At 44.0% G+C, this 17761-nt stretch overlaps 1 protein-coding gene across 2 annotated transcripts in view; it reads right to left on the bottom strand.

Moving 5' to 3' along the window:
- The window catches only part of PLCE1 (phospholipase C epsilon 1), a 100784-nt gene that overhangs the window by 45934 nt on the left and 37089 nt on the right, over window positions 1–17761 (bottom strand). The gene's annotated exons all lie outside the window — the stretch shown is intronic.

Raw genomic sequence — 17761 nt, 5'->3', positions numbered from 1 at the left:
TGAGCTAACCTGCTAGTGACGAGGGCTTCTGAGATTGCCCAGCGACCGGCCAAAAGTGCTTGTTTCCTGACTCACACAAACGCTGCTCCAGCCACCTGCCCTCAGCAGAACTCCAAACCACAGGCTCATCGGGGCAGGACGGCTCTGTTCTGCCTCCACCCGAGCCCACGGGACGGAGGGGCTGGAAGCCCGGGCTGGGGCACCGGGACTCTGCTGCCACAAGAAATGATGTAGAATGAGCAGTTAAAACCCGTGAGGTCAGCATTTTCCTTCATATTCCTCTTGCTGTAAGATACAGTTCATCTCTCTGCACGGTGGAACTAGATGTCCCAAGTTATAGAACATTTTTCATTCCTCTGGGAAAATACATGTATTTGGGAGAATGCATGTTTTACCCGTTATTACAAAAGATTCATGGCAGTTTTACAATATCCTAGCAGTGATGTCCCTTGAAAAATAAAACTTCTCCTAAGAAGGAAGAAGCCAAGCTTTCTAAGATGGTGTGGGAAGCCTGAAACATCAACACAGCGATTCCAAAACAATGAGTGGGAGCCTTGCGACCAGATAAGTTTAGAATGGGTTCTCTGAACAATAATTATTCAAGAATTACTTAAGTGTATAAACAGTCATAGTAATATGTTGGGTACTCTTCTCCCTTCCCAGGAAAAGGAGTCTATTTTTTTTGCATTGCTTCACAAAATATCTTTATTTTGTACACATAATGGAGGTACACTCCAGATCTATCTTTTACTTCATTGCTTTTTGTATCAATAAACTCTCATTTCATAGAGGGGACAAATAGCCTTTCTGTTCTCTAAAAAAAAAACCAACCCAAGTTCATAAAGAGTGATTACAATTCATCTTTTTGTAACAAATATCAGATATGCTATATGAGGTTTCCCTTGTCACACTCTTTTTATGCAAACTCTATTATCAATCAGTGGAAAGTTAAGAGAGAAAATTGCCTTTTCTTAATATATTCTACTCAAAGTCAAAAGATAAATTATAGCAGCTCTAAATAAAGCCTTTGGGCTAACAGAGCCTGTTGAGAAATACATAAAAGGCTTCTGAAAGAGCCAAAGAGTAATTGTTTCTGTATCCAGACTGGCGAGGAAAAAACGGAACATAAACTTCTGCCAAAATACAAACAATACAAAATGTAATGTTCATTTTATGTAACAGGGATTGTGTGTTTGCACAGTGCTTTGCATAGGTGGACTGACCCATCACTGTCACAACCAGCGCTACCTCAGACAGAGGAGAACATGGAAAGCACGACCCATGTGGTCCCTAGAAGTCCCTGGGACACACGAGGTGCCCACCAGCCAGAAGGCACAGCCTGCACCAGCCCCTGCTGCGTCTCACCGCTGACACCGAGGGTGCACAGGCTGCGCCTACGGTCTTCATTTATTTTAGGTCACAAATGCACTTTTGCAGTGAATCTCCCAAACCCCCTCACCTTCTGTGTTTTAGTTTAGCCTTGGAGCACACCAACTGGATCCCTTTCAGATGACGCTGCACCAGAAGATGTGCTCCCAGAAGGCAACTAACACATCCCAATGGCCATCAAGCTGTAGCTGCCAGCAGCACCCGGGCTCTGGATGGACGCCGGAGTCGGGAGAGGAGGGTTGGAGCAGACGCCTCAGATCATGGCTTGGCTGCAGGTGGCCACACAACACAGGAGACAAGACAGCACGTAGCTGCAATGCCACAGGAATCCTGGCGCTTTGCAAATTCAACCCTGTTTGGTAACTACAGTTATAAACACCTTGCTTCTATCACTAGAGTAGGAAAGGAAGGCAGAACTCTGGAAGGAGTGCCCAGTCCAGCAGTGACTGATGGAAGAGAGATAACACGAGTGAAGATGAGCTGTTCCCCAATGCGCTGCTTGCTGATGAGATTGAGGGGTGCGCTCTCAATAATTCCCCTTCTCCATTACAATATCAAGGACAAACCCCGCCCACATTCACACTTTGAACAGATCTACATACCACATTGAGCAAAGCTGAAGTTCTGAGACCAAGACCTCAAAGACTGGGGAAGGCTGGCACTGGATTTGAGATGGGCGAGGGCACTGTTGGTGACCCCCCTGCACGCTGCCTCGCCTGAGCACCATCACCCCTCGGGTGCTCATACGACCTTCGCATCGAAGAACAAAGCCCAACACACCAAAGTGACCAGAGGTGGTGGCTCCACTGTGTATCTCTGGGCTGCCAGAAAAGCTAACGCAGGGACTTTGAAAGCCTTTAATGAAAGTACCCGGGAGATAACATCATCTTCTGCAACGACGGCCTCGCAAGCCAGCTTCATTCTAACAGAAAAATGAAGCTGTCAAAAATAAAATCTTTTTGTGGAAGCTGAGCCAAGATGATTCAAGTGACAGGCTAAACAGGATCAGCCACTGGCATTGCTGGATTTGGAAGACCAATAAAAAATAAAAAAAAAATCCTCCTGATTCAAAAAGCTCTATTTCAAACTGGCATTTCTCAATTCTCCACTAAATTGGAAGAACTAAACAAGCACTGCGTGTTTAATGTAGGAGTCCATGGAAGAAGCCTCTGCAGCAGGGAGCCAAGGAGGCACACAGGCCAGATGGAATTACACAGGCTCACAGCTCACGGCCAAAATACGGACATAAATACTGAAGAACTGGAAATATAACTTAGTTCTGTTGACTGTTTCTACACCTAGAAGTATTTCTTTCATCCATAATTCACATCTTTGCAAGTCTTGGTTGTTGACACGTCACCTCTCTATATTGTGATTTTTCATCTTTGCTCATTCCAGCCTTCTGTGTTTTATCACAGAAAACCCAGGGTCCTCATTCTCAGCTTCACCACCCTCCATGATTTACACTCTGCACAAGAGCCTACTCCTTTTTCTTTCTCTCTTCTCATTTGCCTGTACTAAACTAGTCTTTTTTCTGAACTATTTTTTTGTCTCTTTTTCGTGTCCAAGACTTTTATCTTTCTTCACGCCAGGACCTCCTCTGTTTCTGCTGTAAAACTCCCGAACCAGTCTCACCCACAGCTCCTCCAGCTTTGCGTGGCCAGTTTACGTTCTTCAGGAAACAGATCGGATCTTTCTGTGCTTCAAAGAAAGGCCAGGTCCTTGGATTAGCTTGCGGAATGGAACTGCTTCCAGGCCAACATCCCAGCAGATTTCCTTGTTGGAGTTAAGGCAGGACACAGCCCTCGCTCACACCAGCTGCTGCTGCAGTAAATGCTATTCTTCGTGCTCTGCCACATCCAAAGTACTGCTAAAGCTAGTCAGAGAATAGGAGGGCCCTGACTATTGATTGGCAAGTTGGCTAACGCTGGAGTTGATAGCTCTGCTTATCCTTCTGACAAACAGCTGGAGCAGGTAATCTTTGCAATAGCAAGCACTGCTTTTATTAATCAGAACAAGATAACCTCTGCATAGCTTTAAAAACATGACTCATGGGCTGACTTAATCGTTGCTGATACACACAGAAACAAAAAGGTCTCATCTTCTCTAACAAAAGAATAATCTCTTTAAGAACGGGAGCAAAATCCAGAATGTCTGCTTCAGGATGTTACTCAACCTAGGCTCCTTGTGAACTCGGAAAAACAGTCTCAAGAATTACTCGTTTTTATTTTTTAAAAAACTCTCTACAAGGTTTAGTAAGAAGCTCTTCTATCAACAGATTAACGTCAAATTAACTCAGCATTTACTACTATAGAACGTAGAATTTCCCTACATCTTGTATATGTACAGGCTCTATAAAAGCTATACTGAAAAAATACATTTCCAATATATAAGTATGTAAAAACAGTGTGTGCATTTTTGTGTGTATACAAACAAGTTTCAAGACAGTCTTGAAAAACTGTTTTTTCTCATAGTTTTCTCTATTGAACCATATTGTGTTTGTTTGCTATATTATTGTAAAGCTAAAATTAAAAGGTGCTTATTTACTAAATTATATTCATTGTGCACACAGATAATTTATTAATACACAATATGACATAAATATTGGGCTGCTGCCATCAATTTTCTCTAAGCAGAAATTCAGGATAGGGTTTGAACAAAGTTAAGTGGAATCCATACAAAGACAGAAGGAAAATAAATACAGCCCCGACTGTAATCACACCAACGTCAAAAGTGCTAATCCTGCGTAAAATCACAGTTGCCAACCATGTAATTTGTACTTTGATAAAATCACATCATTTCCATGTGTATTGTGACCACGTAAGGACAGTGGGCCAGAATTACCTTCATCCCAGCTCCAACCCAACACCTCAGACATTTGATGCCTGCAGAACGAGCTCTGCCTATGGAATACACCCAGGGAAAAGCCACCTTCTTTCTTAAGCAAGCACAACCTCAACAGGGTAAACCAGTCAAAAATATGAACATTTACTTTTAAAAAAGTTTGATGAATTGACAAATAAGGTAACTGGGTTTGTGTCTCGGTTTCATTTCTAGGTGCCTTGTCTTTCTACATCTACTTTGAGGGGGAAAAAAAAAAAAAGTATTCTCTTTGTATATTCAAACCCCAGCAGGCTGAAAGCAGTAAAGTGAAAAACCATGATCACTACAGAAGGGCTCACTCCCTAGGAGGCTGCTGGGGGAAGATCCTGTCATTATGACACACTCTGCGTTCTAAAGCAGAAAACAGATTTCAATAGCTGTAGGAATAAAAGTAATTATTTCTCAGCTGATATTAAAATGTAAGACAAGAACTGGATTATAATAGAAGCCCTATTACCATGCCATGCTACAGACCCCATCCCCACTGTCGGTGTGCTTTAAGAGCACATATGGATTATGTTTACACTGAGAAAATAAAAGCAGACGATGGAAAAAATCGAAAAAGAGCCACAGGTGAACAACTGTCAATATATATCCCCCCCACAGAAGACACGTGCGGGTGTAACTGAACCCCAGCTCCAGATACAGACCAGCGTAACCAGGACCACATCGCTTTGCTGTCCCTTGGATGCCACGTATCTCAGTATCTCAATCACCAAACCAACCAGCTCTTGTTCATTTCCTGTTCCTCTTCTGCATAATTAAAAACATATCTCTCTCTCTCTCTTTTAATGAACGTGAACTCACTGCTATCACTTTTGACTGCAACCAGCTCACTCCAGTATCACAGCGCCTGTATTAAACACAGACCAGGATCCAGTTCAAGCTGAATTTCACTGTAGAAACCACCAAAATGAATAGATCCCATTTCTTCTTCAAATTTACTCCTGAGCCAAGGAATCAAAGACTCAGCAGACACACGTGCTCTCTCTCCAGACCCTACATCTAGCAACATGAGCTCCCTCTCCAAACCACGGGGCAGCAGCACCGTAAATCCCTGGCAGGGGAGCGCTGGAGCTCCAGGTCCGGAGCTCAGCGTGACCCGGGCAGCCGTGAAGCAGGAGATAATGCTCTGAGCAAAGGAAGGTTCCCAGGTGACGACTTGAGGAAAAGAAGATTAATTTAGCCAGGCTCTCTATGGAAAATAATACTTTATTAGACCAAATAATATGACAGGCACTCTCTGGGGGCACAAGACCCTTTTCAGGTTTGGGACAGAAACAGCAAACTTCCAGCTGGTTTGGGAATACCTACTATAAGGAAGGAATGTAAGCGAAGTCTCACCCCATTTCCCCCCACGGAGACGGCCATGCCCGGTGTGCAGCCACCCACCGCCCTGGGGGGGAACCCACGCTGCCTCCACAGCCCTGGCCGGTACCGGGGCTTGTACCGCTCCACCGGCCTGAGCCGCCCACAGAAGCACTTTGCAGCCTCCACACAAAGAATCTGGCTGCTCGTCTCTGAGTTACCATCTCCCGTCGCCACATTTAACCAGCCCTTTCCTGCTCCGAACGCGGTTGGGCTGGTGCCACTACAGCTGAGAGAAACCATCACAGACCCGTCCAGAATGAAGGGAGCCGCTGGGTTTGCTTCTGGCTCTATACTCGCAGGGAAAAAAGATCCAGACAGGAGCACCGAAACAGTGATTTTGACTCTGCAAAACCAGCAGCAGATCTCAGAACCACATTTATCCTATTTGATGCTGGTTTCCTGATTCCTTTCCATTTCAGGGCAAGTAGCAAAGAGCCGGGACTGGATCCTCGTGCAGACACCGGATGACTAGCAATTCCTGGGATGACTAGCAATGCCTCCAGAGTATCTGCGTAGGAATCCGTGTAATATTTGGGTTAACCCCAGCCAGCAAACTCTTCTTCTGCACCTGACAGGCTTTGGAGGCAGTGCCTGAACAACTGACCCCGAGGCCACCAGGGTAGGAAAGACCCCTCGGCTACAAAGGGCACCTCGTGTTAGGCAGGGTTTGGCTGAACACCGGTATGTTCCTGGGCATTAAGGAGAGATGGATCAGCACGGGATATTGCCAAAAGCCTGACAAGATCCACCACCTACATGTCTGGTCAGAAAGCAGCCTCATTGCTTCCAGTCCACACGTCCGGCAATGGGCCACCCGGGCCCTGCTGCTTTAGGGGACCTTCACCTATTGCTGTAGTTCATGAAACCATACCCGGGTTTCAGGACACCTGCCAGGAGGTGGTTTAATTATAAATTGGGTTGACAGACAGTGAGTGTCCCATCGGCCGGTTGAAAATTATGCCTGAAGAGCTGTTTGACAGCACCAGGCCGTCTGTCCCGCGCCAGAGCAGGGACAAGGTCTCATTGCTTGGGAGGCAGCGACCGCCGCGATGGCTGGCTGAAGGAGCTAAGGGAAATGATGGCTGATTGTACATCTACACCTCTACATCACAGCGGAGAGGCTGGGAAAAGGTTAATGTGACACCACCACACTTGCTGCTGATCCGTTTTCAGATTTTTCATTATTTTCCTGCAACGAAATCCCATGTAATGAATCCCCTCCTCTGCCAGCCTCCTGGAGAGTGTTCAGAAATACTCCACTTTCACAGACACGTCACAAAGCCCTCTCCCAGGGCTGTCACAGGGGTAGAATCCTGACCTGAGCAACACATCAGCAGGAGGACTCTCATGCAGCATCTGCATCCAAGACCTTTTAAAATACTGGATATAAATACAGCGTAGCACATGGAATGTTAAGTTCAAATGCTAAATAAATGTATATATAAATTACCAGATAAATTCCAGCACATACGAAAGAAGTGGTCAGAAGGGAAGATTTATGAGTTGACTTTGGAAGAAAAGAGTGTTCTAGAAACAGAACTGTGCAATTCTCACTGCAAAATGAACGAGTTACTGCCTGAGTTAAAGCAGAACCCAAGCTTTAACCTCACCCACAAAAACTGACACAAAGCACATCCAAAATCAAAGCAGGAGTTTCTGTGCACTGAGGGAACAAAATTAAACTAAACCACATACAACTTGGAGTTAACTCTGCCATGGAGAAATATCCAGTGGTTAAAAAGCGTGCAAGAATCTCAGAGCAAGTTCCAGTAGTTCAGTATTTTGATCAAGATGGATCAAAATTAAATTTATTTTTATTTTTTTCCATTTACATAAAGCAGAAATTAAGTAATTTTTCAGTTCTAAGAATAAAACAACTCTGTTATGAACCAGCGAGACTAGGAGAAAAGTTAAACAAAAATGAAATTTCAGAATACATATACACCTATGGAAAATAAGGATGTGAAAAAGAACATGCATATGAAGTTAGGTACCTACTAAATGAGGCTCAGGATCTCGATTTTTCAGATTTTCCTTTTTTGCGTTAGGCACCTTTTAAATTTGAAAGACTATACCAACTGTAGTTGCAGTAAAGTGCTGCAAGATGAAGACTAGCTGCCAATCTGAGAAATTAAACTATGTCAAGGAATAGTATGATAATTAAGTAAGATCTGGTAAGTGTACAGTCTCTATGATTAATGATTCTTGCCTTTTGAATCCCCACACAGAAGACAATCCTGTGCATGAGTTTCCACGTAAACCAAAGGAGGCAAATCTGCTGCATAAGGTATTTTCATTGTTATTCTCACTGATTATTGGAACAAAATTAATCCAAGTCACATCCAGTAAAAACAATACCACTTGTTTAAATGTTCCCAATTTAAGCCCCGAAGCTTAGGAGTGAAGGAATTTGAAAGGAATGTAATACACTTGAAGAATGTTTGATCTATTGGGAGGTTCCATCACTCTGGCCCGTGTTCAGCAGTTTCCTCACCAGAATCCCACCACCACGCTGCTGCCTTTGAGCTCCGTCCTCTACAGAATTACTGCAGAGAAAAGGACAGAGAGTAGAACCACCGACAGCAAATACTGCTGACCGGGCACTTGCGTTCAAAGTGTCTTCTGCTGAGGAACCTTGCTCACTTCTTTTCTCTCACACTTTGAATAATACAAATCCAACTTCTTATCCACGTAACTGCAGCCAAAATCCTCCACTGTACACCTCCCCGCTTGGCTTTGCTGAGGGTTCTGTCACCTCCTCTGCAGAGGGCTCTGAACATTCCTGACGATGAGAACACTTTGGGAATGGGAGAGTTGCTGTATCGGCTATCATTTAATTCGATAGCCAAGATTTTTAGGTTTAAAAAAAAAATAAAACCCAGGAAATATATCCGTATTTAAACAAAAATGTAAATTCAACATACACAAAGAAATGGCCTAGAACAGACCAGAGAAGGCAGCAGGATGTACTAAGGCTTCAGCCAGAAAAATGTAGTGGAACATCACAAAACCTTTCTAATAATATTTTTATATTACTCCTGCCAGTAGCAAGAAGAACCTACCGAGAAGAACATGGCCTTCAAAGTGCTGGTATAGAAAGTACCAGAATTTAGAGAGGTACTTAACAAAGAGTTAATAAGAACAGTGAATTCTATACTACTATAAGGAAAAAGTTCTTACAGTGCAGTAATCCCACCTCGGAGTCCAAAATTCACTATGTAGAGGAAAATATGAAAAGACTCTCTCATACAAGAACAAATGAATGAACCAAGGACACATGCTTATAGAAGGTTCCATGGAGAAGAATGATGAACTGGAAATAAATTTAAGGGTTTCACAACGGTGCGAAGGGCAAAGATAATACTCTTCATTCACAAGCATTTAGCACTTGCACTTCACTATTGAAGAAATGGCACACAAGTATTTTAGGACGTGCTAGAAGAGTACTCACTGGAACTAGTCAAAAAGAGAGGGGGATGTTTAAGATGTGAAAATGAAAACATCATTAACCGACAAGAAAACACCTGAAAATTTCAGCTTTATTTGATGACCCGCTCAGTAACGCGGCTGCAGCCACGATATCCCCTGGGAACGCCTGGGAGCAGACGCGTGGCTCTTCCCACGTGCCCCACAGCGCCCTTCAGCTGCCTCTGCCCCACGGGCAGAGCCCCCCTCCCCGGGCTGGGCTCCGCACTCACAGTTAGTGTGTCTGTGTCCTGTCTAGAGTGCGCAAAGCCACAGACGTAAAATCGGAGCCCACGCGCTTGCTGTAATCCCTGCGTATATTCCTAGATAAACACAGGCACAATCTCTGAAATTTGGGTTGAAAGAAATTAAGGCTGGCTATCGCAGTTGGACTAGGTGGTTGCTGTAGGTCCCTGCCAACTGGACTATTTTGAACTATCCTATTCTTTAGATTATTTAGATTTTTTTCTTGAAGTTAAATTTTCATTCTATATATCATGTACAATTTTTTCTTTAGTTGGAGTTAAACGTGGACTATCTTCAAAGCCAGTATTAATACAGCTCCGTTCATGACCTACCACAAAAGCAATGCTGACTACACCGGCGCAGTCCTGTTGCATGACACACGTATGTTTAAAGGACTATACTTGGAGGCAGTATAAAAGGTACTCTGGATTAAAAATTAACAACTGATACATGTCTTCAGCAGTTACTGGTTGTGATGGAGAGGCATAATGAAAGCAATAAGAAAGGATCTAAAGTGAAGACAATTAGAAACGGGATTTACTCTTTCTCTGAGAAACACGGTATCGGGGCATTCTACGTGTGCCCTCAGGTCAAAAACTTTGTTACTTAACAAATCCTTTGTAAGAAAAGTTTAAGAACAGTACAGTAACATACGGTGTCTCTTCCACACACTCTCCAGTACCAAAGAGAGAAGCAGCGGGAGATGCACACGCTGAAGGCAGTGTCCACAGCACGGGGACCAGAGACACCTGGGGAGAATCCCAGGTACCAAACCCCAACACAACCTGCCCAGGGCCTTTCCCGTACACGGGGACTGGCTTAGTCTGGGGAAGCCTTTTCTCCAAGCCTTTCCTTTCTCCAGCCTTTTCTCCAAGTTCATTGGTGATTACATAGGATCTATTAAAACTCCATTACTATAATGTACAAAAAACGTCAAATGAGTATTTTTCACATAGGGTCAATGTATAACCCAGGACCCCAGCCTGAAGAAAGGACAGCCTGTAACTACAGAGGAATAAAATCCAATTTTTGCCATAGCATTGTTTCAGAAGGGAAGTAATTCAGCTCTTTTCTTTGGAGATTACTTCCCCCTCTCACTTGGGAAAAATAAATCCAAAGTCTCTGCCCGGAATAGCCGCGATCCTCTGAGTTCCCCCTCGTCTCACAGCTTTGCTGCAATCCCAGTGCCAGTGCCCAGCGTAGGACAATTCCTAGTGGCAAAGAGCAATTACCACAGCTAAATTTACTAAGTAAAGAAAAGGACTGCATAATGAGTTTACAAGATTAAATGGAAGAAGCTATTCCTCATTTTAGAATCCAATTTCCAAATTTTAAAAGGTAATTTCAAAAGGTATCTTTTAATGCAAACATCTAATTACAACAATTACCAGAGAGCTTTCAAAAGGGCTGTAACAGCAGGCATCCTCAACTAGCTCATCTCTCCCAGGAGGAGGAACGAAGGGAAGCTAAAGGAAATTCATATACTATTTTTATAAAGGATTAACATGATTTTACAACTTCCCATCCTAGTAAGTCATGTCTGTGATGTTATATAAGTATTATTGCATGCCGGCATTTCTTTTAACCAAGTCTTGCTACCGGCCAGCTATTCTTAGCGAGGGTTCTGCCATCCCAGCGACTCTGCCAGGAGCCCCGGGTAGAGGCTGTGTGCAGCTGAATTCACAGCCATACGAGATGGTGTTCCAGCAAACAGAGCACAGCATTATACTGGTGTAACTAGTTACCTTGTTGTAAAATCAAAGTATTTATTCCATCTGGTTTTCACAGGATTAATACACTTACTGCCTAAAAGCTCTTCTGAACAGTCACAAGACTTTTTAATGAATTTTGTCTTTGTCATTAGCTTTAGCAGATTATACTGGAAAACGTGTTTTCAGTCCTTTTCCAACAATGAAAACTTTCAAAATTAATAACTTCGCTAAAAAACCTCCAAAAACAAACTCAAAATTAGTACCTTCTGAGATTACTTCCTCAGACTTTACAGTATCTCCCTTAATCTGAAGGCTTCAGATGCAACTAATTCCTTCTCTAGAAGTACATAGTGAAAATTAACAATTCTCTCTTTCCCTTCCCCGTGGTGCCACTGCTGCCAGTACTGGGGGTACGGTTTAAAATGGAACTGGGGCCAACCTTGTCAACAATATTGGTCACGTAGTAAGAAAACAAAACAAGCAGGAAAATAACCCAGGCTTGGCTTTGGGCAGAGCGGGACTCAACAACCAGCACAGTCACCTCCAGCCCAGGTGACCCCAGGGCTGTCACACGGCAGTTGAGCTTTTTACCTTATAAACTATCACTTTAGTAGTGAAGCAAAAAGCAGTCGCGTCAGCGCACACGTTTCAGACCCGCCGGCCATAGGAAGGGTTCTAGACACAAGCAACGCGCCTCCTGTGGACGGAACGGAGCTCTGCTGTCCCGAAGGCAATGGCTCTGAAGAAATAAGAAAGGACACTAAACCCAAATGTTTTCTGTGAGTTTTTAGAAGGGGGAGGTGGCAAAAAAGGAGGTTGCAAAAACAGGTCCTCCCACACAAATCACCGATGACACCAATAATGCAGTATCTCTTCAAGGTTTTTAAGGACCCAGCCAAAGCCCAGAGCGTGCAGGAGAGAGCTGTGGAGTTATTCCAGGCTTGAACAGCCAGACCTCTTTTATTGTGGTTTCGTATTTTGTAGGCAAAATATTGTCAGTTTGCGCTTGATAAATCTCCCTGGTAATTTACTTATTGCAGAATTATTAAAATGTGTAGTAATGCATTTTTATACATAACAGCTATTTCCAACGTGAATACTTAAGCATTAGAGAACTATGTCAATATGAAGCCCCTTAAATGAAAACGAAACAAATCATGCACTAACAAAAATTCTCATATCAGCTTATTTTCTAGAAAATGCTCGCATTGTTCTACCTCAAATCAAAGCTAAACTCATCACAAATCAGGCTATCAAGGGCAGGGGCCCAGCTGAATTTTAACATTTCTGAAATTAACCAACAGAATTTTCCCTCTGTTTCCTGTAATGCTACCAGGTGTCTCAGATCCATTAGCACTGACTGCATAAAGGGATTAAAACCATCCTTATTTTGCAATTAATACAGATACACTTCATATCGGGGCGCTTTTTTTCTGCGCTGTCTAAATCACTGAGGTGAAAACCAAGGTGTTGACAACCAGTAGAGTCTTCTCTTGCAATAGGAACCTCTGAAGGGTGAATGTCAGAGCCTTCGGGCAGCAGCCAGACCAGGGGAAGGAGAGGGTCAGCACAGAAAGACATTCACAGAGTAGGATTTCATGAACATCCATTCAAGTTACACAGGCCAGGGTAAAAAAAAAATGTAAATATAGGTGTTTCTTTATGACCAATTAGTAGCAAAACATTTCTTTTCCACGCTGCTGTTGCGCTCATGTCATTCAGAAAGGGAAAAATCAACTGATTTCAGCATCCGCAAAACACAAACGGGTTACAAGTTACAAACTCGTACACTGAACACGCGAGAACAAGAGCTTGCTAGAACAAAAAAGCAAAGTGGATTTACATTCCAAAATATGTTACTGACTTGTAACATTAGAGTAATTTCTAAACTTTAGCGAAGAAAACAATTACCTGGTTCTAATACTTTTAAAAACTTTTATTATAACTGATATCCATATTCCGTCCAGGATTTTTCATAATAGTCACTAATTTTCGTAGAATAAGAAACAAAAGAAAGTCCCACAACATGATTTGGTATCAAACTGGTTGCAATGTGAAGCAAATAAATGCAAAGTGTACCAAAATTACTTATAAATATTTATATTACATTTCGAACAAGTTGAAATACAAAATCCACACTTGAGACCGAGAGAGGACTTTAAGCTCCTATCGTTTATATTAAAGCCCTACTTCATTTTCCAACCAGCAAGAGTTTAACGTGTCCATAAAGCGCTGCTATTAAACGCAGACATTATGGATCCAAGAGGAGGTCAGAACCCCCTGCCCACTCTAATCCTAGCCCTGGAAACACAACCAGCACTCTGTTTTAGTACCTGCACACAACCCCAGCTGGGTACCTGGGCCACAGAAACACGGATCTTACCGGCCCAAGTGTCGTCCATTGGACCTGAGGTTCCCCTAAGGACGCGGGCAGAGCAGGTACCTCCGAGGCAGGGACGCTCCGTTGTGCAGCCCAGCCCCGGGGCAGCAGCCGCTCCGTCCCAGCCCCAGGCGGACGTGCCTCCTGCGAGCCACAGGAGACAGGCACTTGGCCGGCTCTCCCAGAGGTCAGGTTACCCACCGGCCCTCGGTGGAAGGAAGTTTAGAAGTTAAGGATGAGCACACATCCTGCGAAGACTAAAAGCATCTGATTTTGACAGCAGAGTTATAAACAAGAACGATTTAAGTTCTGCTGGATTTTTGTCTTTAAATATATTAAAGAAGTAAGTTAGCCTGCACCCCAGCTTTTGTACAAGTTATATTTATATCAGTGTTGTTTAAACAGGCCAAGAGCAATAAACGGAGCTAGTTTTGTTTTAGGAAACTTCAGCTGAAGCATTACAAAAGCCGTGCCATGGATTTCTTTATTAGCAAATGCTGTACCTTTACAGCTCTCGTGCGCTGCGCTACAGCCTCTAATAAAAGGCAATAGCATTAGCATTAACGGGACAAGGGCTATGACTTGGGCAACAGTCCAAAAAAGTTTCTTTGAGAGGCAAAGAAGAAGAAAATCTCCCCGAGGCTCCCAGAAGTGTGATGAACTGTAAAGAATAGAGGGACTCGGCGCAGCCTTCCAGACTGCATCTATGTTAGCAAGCTCCACAGGCACCAAGCCCCTGCCTTCATCCCAGCAGCCTTTACTATCAGGCTCTGGCGTTTCATCACACCTTTTCTCCATTCTAATCTCAGCCTTGTGTCCGCACACCACGTACACCACTTTTACCAGCAGCAGGACTGCGTCAGTGAAAAGCCAGCTACGACATTTGCTGGAGTAAACAAGGCTGAAACCCAATTCACCGCCACAAGGAGCCTCTCTCCTTTCCCCAGGAGCCGGAACGCGAGCAGTGCGCTCCCCGGCACCTGTTCGTGCGGCAAGAGATGTCCTGTCTGAAGAACCTCCATGGGAGGAACGACCATGGAACCCCGGCCGGCGCACCCTCATATTTCATTGACAATACCAGCACATTCCTTCTTAATTGGAAGGATGACAATTTAGTGCTGTTCCCAACTTCCAGCTGAAAAGGAGCATGCTTCCATTTCTGAAGAATTCACGTTAAATATGATATCATAAGGGCCCCCATGATGACACAGTGTAGAATTTAAAAATTAATTTTATTTATTAATATCCATTTTATCAATGCTATCTCCCTACAAAAGTACAAAGTAAACCAACAGATTAAACATTTCTCATCATTATAGGGTCAATCCTAGAGAATTTTCCACTAAATATAAAAGCAAATATCTGAAAACCTAAAGAAAAAATCAAAATATTCTTGATTCCACAAAGAAAACTGTACAGTATATCTTAGAATTTGACCAAAACCAATTGTGTCTGGATATAAATAAAACAGCATTATCCTACAATAATTGATTTTCTACTAATTTGTTTCCTAGAAACAAAACTTCAAGGGAATCTTTAGAGATGACTCTTGGGCCATCTTGAGGCTTGAGGTCCTTGGGGTTTTTTGCCTATGATTGACACGCTAAAATAAATATACCAAAAAAGTTCCATTCCACACTTTCAAAGTTCCCATGGACACTACTTTTACAAGGCCCATTCAAACAAATGTTCAGATCTTTAAAATAATAAACAATAATAAGCAGTTTAGGGATTAACTATCTGAGCTTTGAATCCCATCTCATTTTTTCTACAAATTACTCTTCATAAAAAAATAAGTTTGATTTTAAAACTAACATCACTTTGAACAAACTTCTGCTCTTTCAGCCTTCACCCCACACATTAGTGTGTCCTTCATTCCCTTCTCACAACAAAGCTCTAATAGCACAGACTCATTCTGTGAATTAAACTCTTTTTCCTGCGGGTGGAAACAGCAGCCCTAGACCCCCAACAAAAATACTGCCGTAAGCAGAGGCTCAGCTGCACAAGTTGAAGGATCTCCAGAGAACCAAACTGCCACATAATCTTACTGGAACTAAAACCTATACAAAACCATCCGAAACTCAGTTCTGATTTTTACTGACCTAGCTGTGTGTGCTGGTTTGGATATCCAGATCCACACCAACACAACCTTCCTGCGCCATGGAGTACGGTACCTCTTCTGTCCAAGGGACCAATTTTACAGATTAAGACATTTATATTTTTTTTTTACTTAGATTACTTGCACTAGTTCTCTTCGGTTTAGTCCCTGGATCAATCATGTATCGTTTCATCTTGCAGTAACGTACCTTCCTGGACTCAGAAAGATGACCATGAGGATGAGACAGGCTGTGCTGGCAGAGCTTAGTTCTTTGTGCCCACAATGTACTGGATTACAAGAAGTTTTTGTTACACTAATGTTGGTCCAGGACTAGCTGTGGTGACCTCTTCCTTCTGCCAGTCTATGGAGACAACCCTTGAGGCCAGCTCCAGTCCCAGGTATCCCCCGGCTACAGCTCTCCTCCCAAACCCTCCTCCTTCTTCCTGCCGTCTCAGCCTTGGTCGGTGCTTCCTGCCTTGTCACCCCTGGCTCTGCCCCTGACCAAGTGACCTGCGCTTGGTCCCGGTCATCTTCATCTACATCCTGGAGTCACCTGAGCAGCGGGAAATCCCTGATTCCCTGTCCCACTCCCTTGCCTCACGCCACCTTGTCTACTCCCTGTCTGACACACCTCCTGGACCTGGTCTCCTTTCCTACAGCCTGTTGCCTCACCCGCCTTCTTACCATAGATTCTCACCCCTGAGATACATTTCATCTTTTCAGCTCGTTTGGCTTTACCCCTCACTTTCGCTGGGCTCAGCCTTTGGCCCCAAGGTTAAGCTGACCACAGACCAGCGAAATCACGTTGGTCTTCCTCAGTCTGTGCACCTGGAGCTCGTATCGCTCACGGCCTCTCATCTATAGCCGTCAGGCAACTGCCCCAGCTTCAGGGGTCATGGAATGTCACCAATGTTCTAACAATGAGCCTTGTGCAGAGGGCACAACAAACAACAGTGGGAAAAGCCACAGAGACCCGGGTCCTGTTTGCAGCCAACCTCTGCTGAGGCAAAGCCTGCAAACAGAGAAAGGGCAATTCTGAATATGGAGGGACGAATGATGTAGGTTTTCTTAGATCAATATAGCCTGCCTGCACGTTCACAACAAATGAGTTTCCTTCTGTTCTTGGTCAAAAATTGTTGTTGTCTTTTCAACAAATTCTCAGTAACCTTTCTCTGGAAGGCAAACAACAGTGACCAGGGATGGAGTCTGGTACAGATCACTTAAAGTGGCATCAGACTTAAAAGCTTCGAAAGACACTAAAGCAGAAAGAACATCGATATGAAATGTTTGCTGTCTGGTCCATCCTCGGACACCTCTTTTCACTTTCCTTGGATTACACTTCTATCACACTGTACACTTGGATTACACTTTTATTACAGTTTAGACTTCGATTATTCGCTTTTTCCTAGATGACAAAGGTACAGAAGTTACCCTCGCAATGGGGTTCAGGGGTGGGGGCACAGGGAAGGACTTTGGACACAAGCATCAAATACAAAGCACAAACATTTCACATACCCTAGTTCCTTCCGTAAGATTTTTTAAAGATCCAAACCTTTTTTTCACTTTCTGTAAAAAAATTGCCACCACCACATGAAATCTGACAATGACAGAGTCTTCAAATTATTCCAGAGAAAGTTCTGGCCCGCTAACAACTATGAACAAGCCTCTGTAACAATCCATTTGTAAGAACCAGAACAGGCTGAGAAGCAAGATTTCCTTTCCACAGGAAGAAATCTGGTTCCAATCCAAATCCACTGAAAGACACTCTCAAAGCTTCTTCCTAACCAGCAATTCCGAGCTACACACAGAGGTGCTAAACCAGCCCAGCTGAAACCTCTTCAGTGCTCACACGTGAAAACTCTCTTCTGTGTAGGAACAGATGCTGCCGAGGATGTGGCTGTCACTGAGCAGCTGTGGGAACTCCAGGCATCTGTGGTTCCCGGGAGCCCCCTCTCAGACCATCCCTGTGCTACCGGGAGTGGAGCTGCAGCTCCTGGGTCGGAGCCCGCTGAGAGCAGGGCCTGCAGGCTCCCGGCTCCCCACCCGAGACAGGGGTCTCCCACAGAGCAGGCCCTACAGCAGTTTTAAAGGCTCTCGGCCCCAGCTCCACGTGACTGGGAATTCTGGCATGTTCGGAAGCCTCCTCTGGAACAACCACCGCTGGCAGCTGGTCTGCCCGCAAGACCACTCCAGCTCTGGGGACCCGGAGCATCCAAG

The sequence above is a fragment of the Numenius arquata genome, chromosome 10, assembly GCF_964106895.1.
Source record: "Numenius arquata chromosome 10, bNumArq3.hap1.1, whole genome shotgun sequence".
Lineage (NCBI taxonomy): Eukaryota > Metazoa > Chordata > Aves > Charadriiformes > Scolopacidae > Numenius > Numenius arquata.
The sequence above is the reverse complement of the archived record's forward strand: the minus strand, read 5'-3'. Positions and strand labels throughout refer to the sequence as shown.